We start from the raw sequence: 13,622 nt of genomic DNA on the forward strand, positions 1-13,622 counted from the left end.
ATTAATAATAATAATAATAATAATAATAATATCAATACACTTATACTATATTAAAGCTGATCTTGGAGCACATATAGAAACAATAATTCATGTAGATTTGAATTTAAAAAAAATTAACAGGGTTATTGACTTTGCGGCCAAAGGCAGCCGAGTGAATAACCGAGCCGAAGTGATTCACTTCAGCCTTGTATGGCTGATTTTAGCCGTACATCGGCTAAAATCAGCCGTACATAGGCTGCCTTCAGCTGCCTTAGGTCAACAGAACATGCTCTGCATGTTCGGCTGAGCCGAAGTGCAGAAGGAGTTCGACTCAGCCGATGCAACCTCTGGATCACTGAGCCGAAGCACTGGCAGCTCACTCACTGCCGTTCACCCCAATTCTCATAGGGGCCAAACAGCAGTTAGTGAATAGCCGAATGCCACCGAACAGCATTCGGCTCAGCTATTCTGCTCGGTACCTCTGAGGTTAGCGAGCAGAATAGGAAAATAGTTAAATGAATGAAAAATAATTGTAAAAAAGGTTGAAAAATTGTTAAAACATTTTTTAGAAATTGGAAAACAAATGCCAACCCGGCCGTACGAGACGAACTCCCGCCGCATAATATCAGATCTGACAGATGCCGACAGTGAACCCCCAATTGGGCGGAGCTAGCAGTGACATCACCGCTAGCTCCACGCAACTGTTTGCTATTGGCCGGTGTTCTATCGAAAGCTTCTACTTGTCGAGCTCTCCGACTGGGCACGTCACATCCTAGTGTGCATGGGCAGAAAATCCTTGTCGAACTGTCTAACTATTGCCACTGCGCCTGAGCGGCTAGCGGCTCATGGGATTCTATAACCTAGTACAAAGTTATATTTGTCTGAGGTTATAGAAGACGATAGCCGTGCAGGCGCAGTGGCAACTGTGGTTGTAGAAAGAATCATGTGGCCGCGCAGGCGCTGTAACATAATATAACTTTTCACTAGGTTATAGAATCCGATGAGGCAATAGCCACTGCGCCTGCGCGGCTATCAGCTCATCGGCTTCTATAACCTTTGACAAATATATTTGTGGTAGGTTATAGAAGTGGATAGCCGCGCAGGCGCTGTGGCAATAGTTGGACTGTTCGACAAGGATTTCCTGGGCAGGCGCACTAGCACCATCTGCTGTAGATCTCATACTGGCAGTCACCAGATGTGACATCACCAGTTGGAGAGGTCGACAAGTTGGAACTTTCGATAGAACACCGGCAACTGCCAGAGTCTTCTAGCAGGTCCCTGCCAATGAATAACAACTGAGTTGTTATTTTTTAATGACAGTTCATTTGGGGACGCTGTCCGCCCAGCTGTCATTTGCGTGGAGATCGGTCGGATTTGGCCGACCTATCGCCACGCTTTGGGTGTTACTTCCTTCTGCTCGGCTGAGCCGCTAGGCCGCCTTCGGCTGTTGTACGGGTTATAGTGAATAGCCCGTACAGCAGCCCTTCGGTTTGACTGAACCGAAGGGCTCCGGCGGCCTAAGTGAGCCAAAGGATCAGCCGAAGCTACGGCTGGATCCTTCTGCTCCTTCATGAATAACCCCCTAAATGTATTTGTTAATGCAACTAGTTTACATACATAGGATTATGCATTTTCTGGTGCTATTTGCTGTTGCTTTTTAAAACTAAAAGTTTGGGAGCATCTAGAGATGAAAGCAAACCCTTTTATGAATAATAATAATAATTATTATAATAAATGAATCTTCATGACCCCAAAAATACAGGATCATACATTGATTTACATGCCTAGACTGGCAACCTTGCAAGTCTTACATTTGCCAAAAAGTCTACCTGTATTATAATAAATGAATCTTCATGACCCCAAAAATACAGGATCATACATTGATTTACATGCCTAGACTGGCAACCTGGCAAGTCTACATTTGCCAAAAAGAAAACCTGCACTGAGTGAAATTTGGAGGTTGCCATTGCTGACCTCATTATAAAAATGCTAGTTGCCTGGCCGCCTCTGCATTTAACGCTTTCTGAGACAATGACCCTGAATAAACACGCAACTCAGGAACGTCAGAGCATCTAATCTGCAGAGTTGTTTCAGGGCAGTAAAAAAAAAAAGTAAAGAAGCCACTAGATGAACATTACAGCCATGGAATAATATTTCTAGCAGGAGAGGTAAGTCATGGTGGCTCCTGTTGTTCTGTAACGCCAGTCTCACTTAAAACCATAGTGTGAGGTTATGTGGCTTGTTAACCTATAACCAGAGCATCTGCATTCTACCCTTTACAATAATATTCTGAGGTGGCAGCAGCGTCAATAGCCCCAACAGGGGTTCTAATTGTCCTGCTCAATCCAAAATAGACACACAAAAAAAAACTTGAATGGACATTTTTTTGAGCAGATTCATCCTGGCAAAATGTAATAAAACATCACGTTTTAATCTTTGCATATCATATTGTGCCCAGTACACACCAATATGGATTTTTAAAATCTGCAGGATTGTGCACAATGTATGTGTTATTACTGTTAGAAAAAAATATACAATCCCTACATTACCTATTCTTTTCCTTAAAAGGATTTACTTGCTTTTTGGATACCTTACATTAAAGAAAACCAGTAGGCTGGGCACTATTTCAGTGGGCTGTCTGTTTGCAGTACATCTGTGTCATGGACTTAAAAAAAAAAAAGCAGTGTTTTAAGCCCAAACTTTTCCCATTAGTTTTGGATCGAGAAATGAAAGGGTTAGAATCCCTATCAGATGTTTATTGCTGTCTCCACAGTGGAGATTCAGTTTCTATATCACTTGGTACATGCCAGTAAGATACAAATGAAGCCATTGGATCAGCAAGACAAATTAGTGACCAGTATTTCAGGCCAACCTGCATATTTTCTTTCAACAAAAACTGCTCCCAGAAAGCAACATCCAAAGAAAGTATTTTAGCTCCACCTAGTGGTATTTCACTATAATGCAACATAACTTAAAATTGAAGAGAGTACTTATTTAAAAAAATGGGAATTCAGGCACATTTATCCCAACTATTTGTGGGAGATTATATTCAATTACAAAATACATATTCAAATATAAATATGTTTTTTAAAATAAAGCATTTATTTATTATAGATATTTATATAGCGCTGAAAATCTACACAGTGCTATACAGTGTACATTCACATAAGTCCCTAGAGCTTACAATCTAAGGCCCTTATCTCACATGCATATACACACTAGGACCAATTTAGACAGGAGCCAATTACCCCCCAGCATGTCTTTGAAGTGTGGGAGGAAACTGGAGTTCCCGAAGGAAACTCACACAAGCACAGAGAGAACATGCAGACTCCTTGCAGATAGTGACCTGGCCAGGATCTGAAAAAAACAATCTAAAACATGCAGGACAATGCACACTATCTTACTATATCCCATTAATATAGAACAACAATTTCCATAGCAGTAATATAAGGACACATCAGCTTCATTCTTCAAAATTTCCAATATTGAAATAATTGCAGCTGGGCAGGGTCTGGCTTTAACATGCAAATATATACAACAAATACACTTGTTTCTAACCTGAGTAGTTGTAACAGTTTATTAAAGTTTTTGTTTGCTGGCTAGCTTATATGTGTGCTGGGACTGCCCCCACCTATTTTTTTTAGTTTCAAAGTGGTCAGAGAGGCTGCCATTCTATCTATCTATCTGTCTATCTATCTATCTATCTATCTATCTATCTATCTATCTATCTATCTATCTATCTATCTATCTATCTATCTATTCCTATCTATCTATCTATCTATCTATCTATCTATCTATCTATCTATCTATCATTATCTATCTATCTATCTATCTATCTATCTATCTATCTATCTATCTATCTATCTATCTATCGATCTATCTATCTATCTATCTATCTATCTATCTATCTATCTATCTATCTATCTATCTATCTATCTATCTATCTATCTATCTATCGATCTATCTCTCTATCTAGAACTGGATTAAAGTTATCTTCCAGGCTATAAATTATTTTCATTGCAATAACAGTGAATACAGTGAAAACGTGTAGCATCCCTAGAACAGGAATCATTTTACGGGCAGGATATCCAGGTGAAAATAAAGGAACTAAGTTTGAAAACAAGATAACTAGGTGTTCACATTTAGGATCAGTGAAAATGAAGAGGGGGTGGGAGCTAGTGCTGCACTGCAACACCCCCGAATGGAAACACCCATAAATTGGGCTAAAGGCTGAGGTGGAGTTACAGCACAGCACAAACAGATAACACATACCCATTAACAGCGCAATGCAGCCATGAATCATAATGTGAGCAAGTGCTCTATTGCACTCTGTCCCTTGGGGGGATACCACAAGGATTTCAAAACATAGTTTTTCCTTAAAGGAGAATTATGGGGTCAAGGCTTTTCCCCATAGCTCTCCTAAGGGTCACGGGAGAACACAAACTAGCGTTCTCCCGGGACCCAAATCTCAGTATACCGCCAACTACAGCTCGCGGTATACTGAGACGCCGCAGCCGGGATGGATCCCGACATTACTGTCTGGATCCACCCAGCTGCGGGATTAACAGCTGGCTCTGCCTATCCAGAGGCAGAGCCAGCTGTGCCCGCCCCCTCCCCTGTCCGTTTCACCAGTCAGCGCTGGAGGATCGGGCAGGGGAGGGGGGAATCCCTGCAGGGAGCCGTGAGTGACAGTCATGGCTCTCTGCAGGATAGATCGAGAAGTGAGCAAGCTCCGGTATGTGTTCACTCACTTCCCGATCTACTGAGCCGACCTGTAACAGTTTCATTGTCACAGGTCGGCTCAGATTATGAGGCTGAGTGAAGATCACTCGCCTCATAATTCTCCTTTAATGTTGGTTTCATTTAATTAGATATCATAGACTACAGTAAAGCAGAAAAATATTGGGATAAAAATGTATGTGCCTATGAGAGATAAATGTTACGGTATAGTCATGCAGTGCTGTTAGTAGTTACCCAATCTGATTGAGAGGCTTATTGTCAATCAAAGTTTCAAACTATGTTCTGCAGCAGGTTTATTTTACTTTAGAGTCTGTTATTAAGCATCCACATAAACAAAGTAAAAAATAATTTTTATTGGCTTTAAGTGTAATGGCATTACATTCCACATATATAATAGATTTAAGGAGATCTTTTATTAAATTCTGGCAATTTTTAAGACTAATTTGCAAACTACAGTCCACAAAAAGAATGGGAAACTGGGCACTGTCATGGGGGACATTCACCAATGCAATCCCTGTTCTCGCATTACCACCAGGTGAAAGCCCTAGGCTCCCTCCCTCTTTTTTTATGTCTATAAGGAAAAGCCTTGGGAATTCTTGGTTTAATGGTGTATTAAGGGGTTATGCACAGAGGAGCCGAAGGATCCAGCCGTAGCTTCGGCTGATCCTTCGGCTCTCTTCGGCCGCCGGAGCCCTTCAGTTCAGTCGAACCGAAGGGCTGCTGTACGGGCTATTCACTATTGCCCGTATAGCAGCCGAAGGCATATGCTTTGGCTCAACCTTATCCAAAGTGACACCCGAAGCGGGGCGAACAGCCGGCCGAAGGCCAGCCTTTCGCCCTGCAAATGATGTCACGGCCGGCTCCACCCAGTTGTAATGACACATCAGCGTTCCCAAATGAACTGTCATTAAACAATAACAACAGGGAGGAGCCGGCCGTGATGTCTCGGCTAGCTCTGCCCAGTTGTTATTCATTGGCCGCGACCTGCTAGAAGACTCTGGCAGGTGCCGGCCAATAGGAAGCAGTTGGGCGGAGATAGCTGTCACTGCTAGCTCTGCCCAATTGGTTTTTTTTTTGGGGGGGGGGGTTAATCATTTTTTTCTTTTAAAAAAGATTTTTTTTTTTTTTTGAATTTATTGACATTTTAAAATAATTTTTTCAACTTTTAAAAAATATATATTTTCATTGATTTGCTATTCTGCTTGATACCACAAAGGTACCGAGCCGAATGCCGCTATCCACTCACTGCTGTTCGCCCCTATATGAATAGGGGCGAATGAGCTGCTGGACCTTCGGCTCAGCCAATCCAGATGTTGGATCGGCTGAGTTGAAGTCCTTCTGCACTTCGGCTCAGCTGAACATACGGTGTACAGCTGATTTAATCCGATGTATGGATGAAATCAGCCGTACTGAGCCGAAGTGAATAGATGAACGTCGTTTGGCTTACTTCACTTCAGCTGGGTTATTCACTCGGCTGCCTTCGTGCAGCTTTGTGAATAACCCCCTTAATACTTTTGTGGAGGGCAAAAGAATGAATAGCAATTAGTAGGGTTCTGAAATAATATAGAAGTTTGGGTAGTAAGGTTGCTGTTACCACAGGAACTCTACCAAACCGGAAGAGAGCGTATGAAGACTAGAACTATAACAAAGAAGTAAGAGAGAGAAACAGAAGAATATATTTGGCTGTATATAGTGAATCATAGGAGGGGCAATCTTAACTCCTGGGTAAAGGATGCAATCAGAAGCTCAAGGAAAGGAGAAGCTGTTGCGGAGCATAGTTCGTGAATGTTGGGAGATGGTTATGTTTAAGGAAAATTATTTTTTTCCAAATAACGTGATAAAAAACTAATGAAAAGGGGGTCAAAATATGAAGTAGAGATATGAGGCTGGGTAGTGGCCATCGACATGTTGTCTGAGATGACGTTTATTTTGTATTCTATTCCCGACAAATTGATGCCATGAAAAACGGGATTATTGAAGATCAAAATAGCCAGAGGCATAATGGCAAGAACAAAAAGGATGGGTTAGAAGGAACATCCTTAGGGGGTGCCTCTTTCAATGTGACTGCAGCTAGACTTGGACCTGAGGTATCTTGTACGGATGGACTAGAGTATAATGCCAAGATCTAATTAAAAAGAAAATTACAATACTACATTTGGTAAGAACATATTGCAGGCATTCCCGAGAAATAGAGTAAAAAACATGCTGTGGATAGTAGGACGTCTGGAATACAACTGGAAGTTATAATGTGGATTAATTGGTAAGTACCCTTTACATTGTTGGTCAGTGGTGAAGTGCCTCCCTATGTTGGTGCTCAGGGTTAAGTGCTCCCTGTTATTGCTAGTCATTGGTAACTATCTCCTTACTTTCGTGATCAATGTTTAAGCACTCCTTGTTATGAGGTGAGTGCCTCCTTTAACTAGTTGACAGAGTGAGACTCCCCTTTCATTGATGTTTAGGGATAAGTGCCCCCTATATTGGTGGTCATTGGTGAATGCCCCCTATTGTTGGAGGTCAGTATGATTCCATAGTTAGTTAATTGCCCAAAAGAAGCAAAGCTCCACAAGTACCAGTCCACTTGCTTGCAGCACTGTCTCTGCTGGGTGAAGTTGGTGAGTACACCCAGCGCAGCCTGCTGGGTGTTGCTAGAATCCTGGGCAGGAGGCACTGGTCTAGTGGAGCCTATGCCCCTGGTCTAGTGAAGCCTATGCCCCTAACAGCTGACAGTCGATGATTGTGTACATTGCTCATAGATATGATTTTTACCTCATCTGTCAGACCCTGTAACCATCATCTCTTGTCTATGGAAAGCTTTAAAATTTCTGTGCTCCAGTAGGGGTGTTTCAATGCCTCTTGTTGCTGCGTAATATAAATGTGATTGAAAATCATGATAGCTGATCATTAGGTCCCAAATAGCAATTTTCAACATCTGATTATATCTGCTGATGCCCAGAGACTTTATGAGCATTGGCCATACTGTCTGGAATCTGCTAACATTGATTATAATGATCTTATTTTAATGGTAACCTTAGAAGAAGAAATGCCAGTATTCAGCAGCATTTTCCTCTGAGGGAAAATATAGACCCTATGCAAATAAAAGTATGGCCAGAAGGTGGTGTTGCATTTCCATAATACTTTTAGTTCTAGCAGTTAAGTGTACAGTAGGATCACATGTTTTTAGGGCGTCTGAATTGGAGGATATGGGAAACAAAATGAACATTTTGACAAAACGTATACAGTAATAAGAGGTTGTATGTTCTGGGGGAGTTGCAGGCATCACGCCACTAATAGTGACATACGTTTATGGCAGGAAAAATACTCATGTACAGTATTTGGGAATAACCAGAACTATCTGGGAGGAAAAAAAATCATGTTAATTATGTGAAATACAAGAGATGATTTATGAAAATTGTATTCTCTAATGAATATATCTTGAAAAAAATAATTGTAAATACTACGCTTGTGTGAGAGTGAGAACAATGGTAATCTCCTGGTGTTTGGTGCATTAATATGTTTTCAGGTCCCGTTTAAAAAAAAATATGTCTGGCAAAGACGTTTGGAGGAATTAATATAAAGTGTCTGAGACAATATCTATCTCAATTGGTGTGGTTGCCCATAGCAATCCGAAAGCTCATATCTTATCTCCAGTTGAGACAAAATTAAGACAAGTTTGTCTCATGCACTCTTTATTTATGCCTCCTTTGTGTGTTTCATATACTTGACTGAAACTGTATAATATTATGCTGCTCCTCTGTGCTGTACTCTAATCCCATGTAATGAGGGATGAACTTCTCCAAATTTGAAGCCAAGCTCTGATCCTTACAGCGTATGTCACTGCAAGCCTACATGTCAGAGTTTTTCAAAAACATGAGTTTACTTCCACTTAAAGGGGAAGTTATTTGACTCTCTCTTTTAATAAGCAATGCACTCATGCTGCTCCGAATATCCGGTGGAAATGAAAGTGTATTACTTTGGTAAATGATACCCTTTTCAAAAAAATATTCTCTTTGATGCTGTTATGTGTTACTAATGGAGTGCTAAGGAATGGTTTAAAACTTATCAAGTACACGTGTTACCAATCCATCATGTTCTTGTTGCTAATTAGCATAGCAAGGATGTTAAAAAGCTCATTAGATCTCACATGCTTGCCTGTCTCATGTTACTTTCTAGAGCAAACTCACAGGGACAGGGGAAATATAGTGTTACCAAAAGATGTCAGTGGGATGAAAGGTCATAAAGAGCTGGCTGATCAATATTACATTCATTTTCTATCAACTGTACCACTGTCACAATAACAGTATTACAACAGAAGAGACCAGTGAAGTAATTTCCTACAGGAGGAGGAGTGTCTACCCACAAAGGAAGGGAAGTGACTGATTTCCTGCAGGAGCAGGAGTGCCTGCCTGCAAAAGAAGTCACTGATTTCCTGCAGGAGGAGGAGTGTCTGCCCACAGAGGAAGTGAAGTCACTGATTTTCTGCAGGAGGAGTGTCTGCCCAAAGAGGAAATGAATTCACTCTTTTCCTGAAGACACAAAAAGTGAATAGCAAGAGAAGAGATCAGTGCTACAGCTCGCGGTATACTGAGACACCACAGCTGAAGCGGTTCCCGACAATTATGTTTGGATCTGCCCAGCTGCGTGAGTGACAGCTGGCTCTGCCTATCTGGAGGCAGAGCCAGCTGTACACGCCCCTCCCCCGTCCGTTCCGCCAGTCAGCGCTGGCGGATCGGAGCGGGGAGGGGGGATTCTCCCCTCCCCTGTCACGGCAGAGAGCTGTGACAGGATCGAGAGGTGAGCAAACGCCGGTATGCGTTTGCTCACTTCCCGATCTACTGAGCCGACCTGTGATTAATATATAGTAATAGCAGGGCTCAAAATTTTACGTCCTGAGCTACTAGCCAGCCCTTAAGAGTTACTCGCCACCAGTTGCCCCACCTAATCCCTACCCTTCCCTAGCACTAACTCCCCCCCTAAACACACCAGCACTGTAATGCACATTACAGAGGTCAGTGCTGTAACGCACATTACAAAGCTCAGTACTGTAAGTAATGCACATTACAGAGCTCAGTACTGTAACACACATTACAGAGGTCAGTAGTGCACATTGCAGAGGTCAGCGCTGTAACGCACGTTGCAGAGGTCAGCACTGTAACACACATTACAAAGCTCAGTACTGTGATGCACATTACATAGGTCAGTAGTGCACATTACAGAGGTCAGCACTGCAACGCACTTTGCAGAGGTCAGCGCTGCAACGCACTTTGCACTGCAACGCACTTTGCAGAGGTCAGCGATGCAACGCGCGTTGCGGAGGTCGGTGCTGCAACGCACGTTGCAGAGGTCAGTGCTGCAACGCACGTTGCAGAGGTCAATGCTGCAACGCACGTTGCAGAGGTCAGCAGTTTAAGGAAGAAAGAAAAGGGACTTACAGTTCATTTAGGTGGTATTCAGGTGCCCTCTTCTTTCTCCTGGTGGTGGTCGTGGGGAAGGGGGGCGGTACAGAGCTCCTGCATCTACCAACACGAAACTTTCTTTTCACGTCCTGTGCTGCATTAGTTTCTGTCTGTCCAATAGTAACTCTGCAGGCTTCCTCCCAGCCTATGGCAGCTGAGCTGGACGGAGGAAGCCTGCAGGTGCCTGAAAGAGCCAAAGGAGCCGAAGACAGCCGAATCTGATTCTCCTCCTCCTCGGCCGCCGCCGCTACAGAGCGGGCCAGGAGGAGTGAACACAAAGCCAGCGATCGCCGCTCGGAAGCGGCGGTAGTGTTCGATTGCAGGTCCTGCCGGTGGTGCACCCCCTCCATGGCATTCCACTCGCCCCCACGCAATTTTCACTTGCAAATTGCAAGGGGGCGAGTGGAAATTTTGAGGCCTGGTAATAGTATAGTAATATGGTCTTTTAAACAAATAATGCTTACTTGACAATATATAGGTTATAAATGGCAATCTTGCCTATACATGGTCAACAAATGAGCAACTGTGACAAAGGCAGGCAAGAAACTGGCAATTGTGACTATACATGGGCAAATGTTACAATACGTGGGCAACAAATTGGCAATTCTGGCACTATACAATCAATTTTGGTATAGACTTTCTTTTTACTGCATTTTGCGGTAATGGTAAAATTCGGCTGAGATGTCAAACTTTTTGGTGAAGCAAAAGCTCTCAACTTTACTCATTTCTACTCCCCCATATTTATGCCTGCAGGAACATCTGCTCCCAGCACACACAGGTCAACATCCCTAATTCATGCAGTAGGTGGGATCTGTGCTGTAGCACACACCTCATTCTCCAGATTTCATGTCACCTTACCAGTGAGATCTTAACCCCAGCATACAATCTGTCCTGCAGACCATACTGCTTACTTCTCAGTATCTATGTGTCCAGTTCGATCCTAGCCTCCAGTTGCACTAAGCCACTTTACTCACTTGTAATACCCTACCACTATGTACATGCTGTTCTCATAATTCTTATTATTCATTTCCTCACTCTACTGATACCTTTTTTATTTACATGTTCTGTAATGCTGTTCTTTGTTTAATAAGTACTCCTAATATGATCACAGTGCCTCTTAAAAATTTTCTGAAGTTCTTATCACTGTCAGCTTGCATAAATGTGCTGGTCTTTAAGCTTTATTTAATGCATCGATTGCCTTCTGTATCTACTGGTTGGCTGATCTTATTTCCACTCTGTAATTTGACTGTGCTGTAACAATGCTTACATTAAACATCTCTAAGATTTTTCCCCACCATGCAGTGCATGTCTTTCTCTTCCTTAGTATTTGATGCCCTCAACAGTGCTCTGTATCAGGGACGTATGGTCAGGGAAGGCAGGTGAGGCAGAGCCTCAACTAGTACCCTGTTTCCCCCAAAATAAGACCTACCCCACAAATAAGACCTAGTACTATTTTTGGGAATTGCTAAAATATAAGACCTACCCCAAAAATAAGACCTAGTTGTGACCGTTCCCAGGGCCGGTGGTGGCATAAGGGGGAACTTGAAGAGCTGCGGGAGAGGCAGGAGAGAATCAGCGGTGCCAATGAAGCCAGCGCTAGAGGGAGCAAGGCGGCACCGGAGGGAGCAGAGCAGCATAAGCCGATGATTCCTCTATAACGCTGGCTCCTGTCACTGGCGGAGTGATACCAAATGCACTCCGCCTGTGACGAATCGATAGTGAAAGTGCGTTTCGCTCATTTTGGCCAGCGATTGGTTACCAAATTGCTCTTGGAAAGGTACGGCACCCCTGATTGCCCTGATCACCCTATTGTTAACTTTGCCATTTTGGATTATTTCATTTGGATTTGCGTTAACTTTGGATTGTTGTACATTAAAAAAAATAAGACCTACCCCGAAAATAAGACCCAGTGTGTTTTTTTTAGCCAAAAATAATATAAGACAGTGTCTTATTTTCGGGGAAACACGGTATTATGGAGGAGAAAGCTGTCAGCTTCAAGTCTGAAGCTGACAGCTTTTTCTCCATTCAGACCGGCTTCTAACAGGTTACACAGCAGGGAAAGCCTCCCCGCTGCCTAACCTGTCATGGACGGAGCGCTGCCTGTTAATTACAGGCGGCGCTGCACCTGGCTTTTGACAGCTAGTTAGGTTACACAGCAGTGGGCTTCCCCACTGCTTGCGTAACCTAACATAGTGAGGCCAGAGCTACAACAACCTCTGCTTGGTGTTAGAGGCTCTGTGGATGGTTTGGACCAATGGCAAAGCGCCATTGGTCCAAACTGTCCAATCAAAAAAATGAAAAAAAACAAACACTGAGGACATCGATCTCGATGCCTCACCGGTGACGAGCAAGAGAGGGACAGGGAGGCTCCTCCCTTCTCCCTCCCTCCTCCACACATAGATCGGTGACCGGGTTGGGGCGGGGCATTGGCAAGCTGGGGGCGGGGCTGGGGCAGGCAGGCGGAATGGCTCACCTAGCATGGACCTTACTGCATGTCACTGCTCTGTATGTCCTTTCAAACTCTGCTCCTTAGGTTTTTTATAATTGGTATACTGTATTTTTTTGGATATTTACATAGTGCATAAATGTACACCATACAAAAAGAAATAACATTTTGTGGTTCTGGCAAAAATTAAAAGCAGCTTGTCACATTGGCTGCCATTGGCACCTGCACATAATTGTTCTTTGCAGTTAGGGTTAGGAGGTCTTAGCATCCTATTAAACTAAGGTCTTAGAACTGTAAGATCTTCTCAGGGGTGATATTGTAATGTCCTATGTTTTGGGAGAAACAGTAAATTGTACAAGCATTCAAAAGATTAATATATTGCAGCTGTTGACAACACATTTTTGTCACAACTTATGATGTCCATATGTGCATTTATGAATCACTTTATGGTATACTGGAAGTAAAGGAAAACAATACAACTGAAGCACAAGGAACATGTGTAGCAGAACCCTTCATCACCAATGTGCAGGCCATCACGATTTTACGACATGGTAATAACATCACTCACTTGGGGTTGCTGTGGAATGCATCATCCCTCTTGCTTCTGTTTCCAGATTTGGCCTCTTATTTATTTTATTTACTCCTTTATCAACAGACATCACTCAGCATGTCTTGCTTCACCAAAACTTTTTCACAAAAAAAAAGAAAAGTGTAAGGCAATGGATCCTATAAAGGCACATCGATCTTTTATTATAGTATATCTGTTATGGTGATTGAAAGAATGAAAATGTATTTCATTGAGCTCATAGTGATGTTACATGTAATGTTTTCTTGGTCAACTAATGTAGGCCAGTAGGAAGGTGTTTTACAATGGTTTGCCACCATTGACTCAAAAGCTACATAGGGCTCTTAGCCAGGGCCATTCTAATGCATTAGTAGACCTACAACAAAGATTTCAGTGGGCCTCGTCACTTTTACAAAACAAAATGTATATGTATACAATA

The sequence above is a fragment of the Nanorana parkeri genome, unplaced genomic scaffold (assembly GCF_000935625.1).
Source record: "Nanorana parkeri isolate BGI_ZX_2015 unplaced genomic scaffold, ASM93562v1 scaffold398, whole genome shotgun sequence".
Taxonomy (NCBI): Eukaryota; Metazoa; Chordata; class Amphibia; order Anura; family Dicroglossidae; genus Nanorana; species Nanorana parkeri.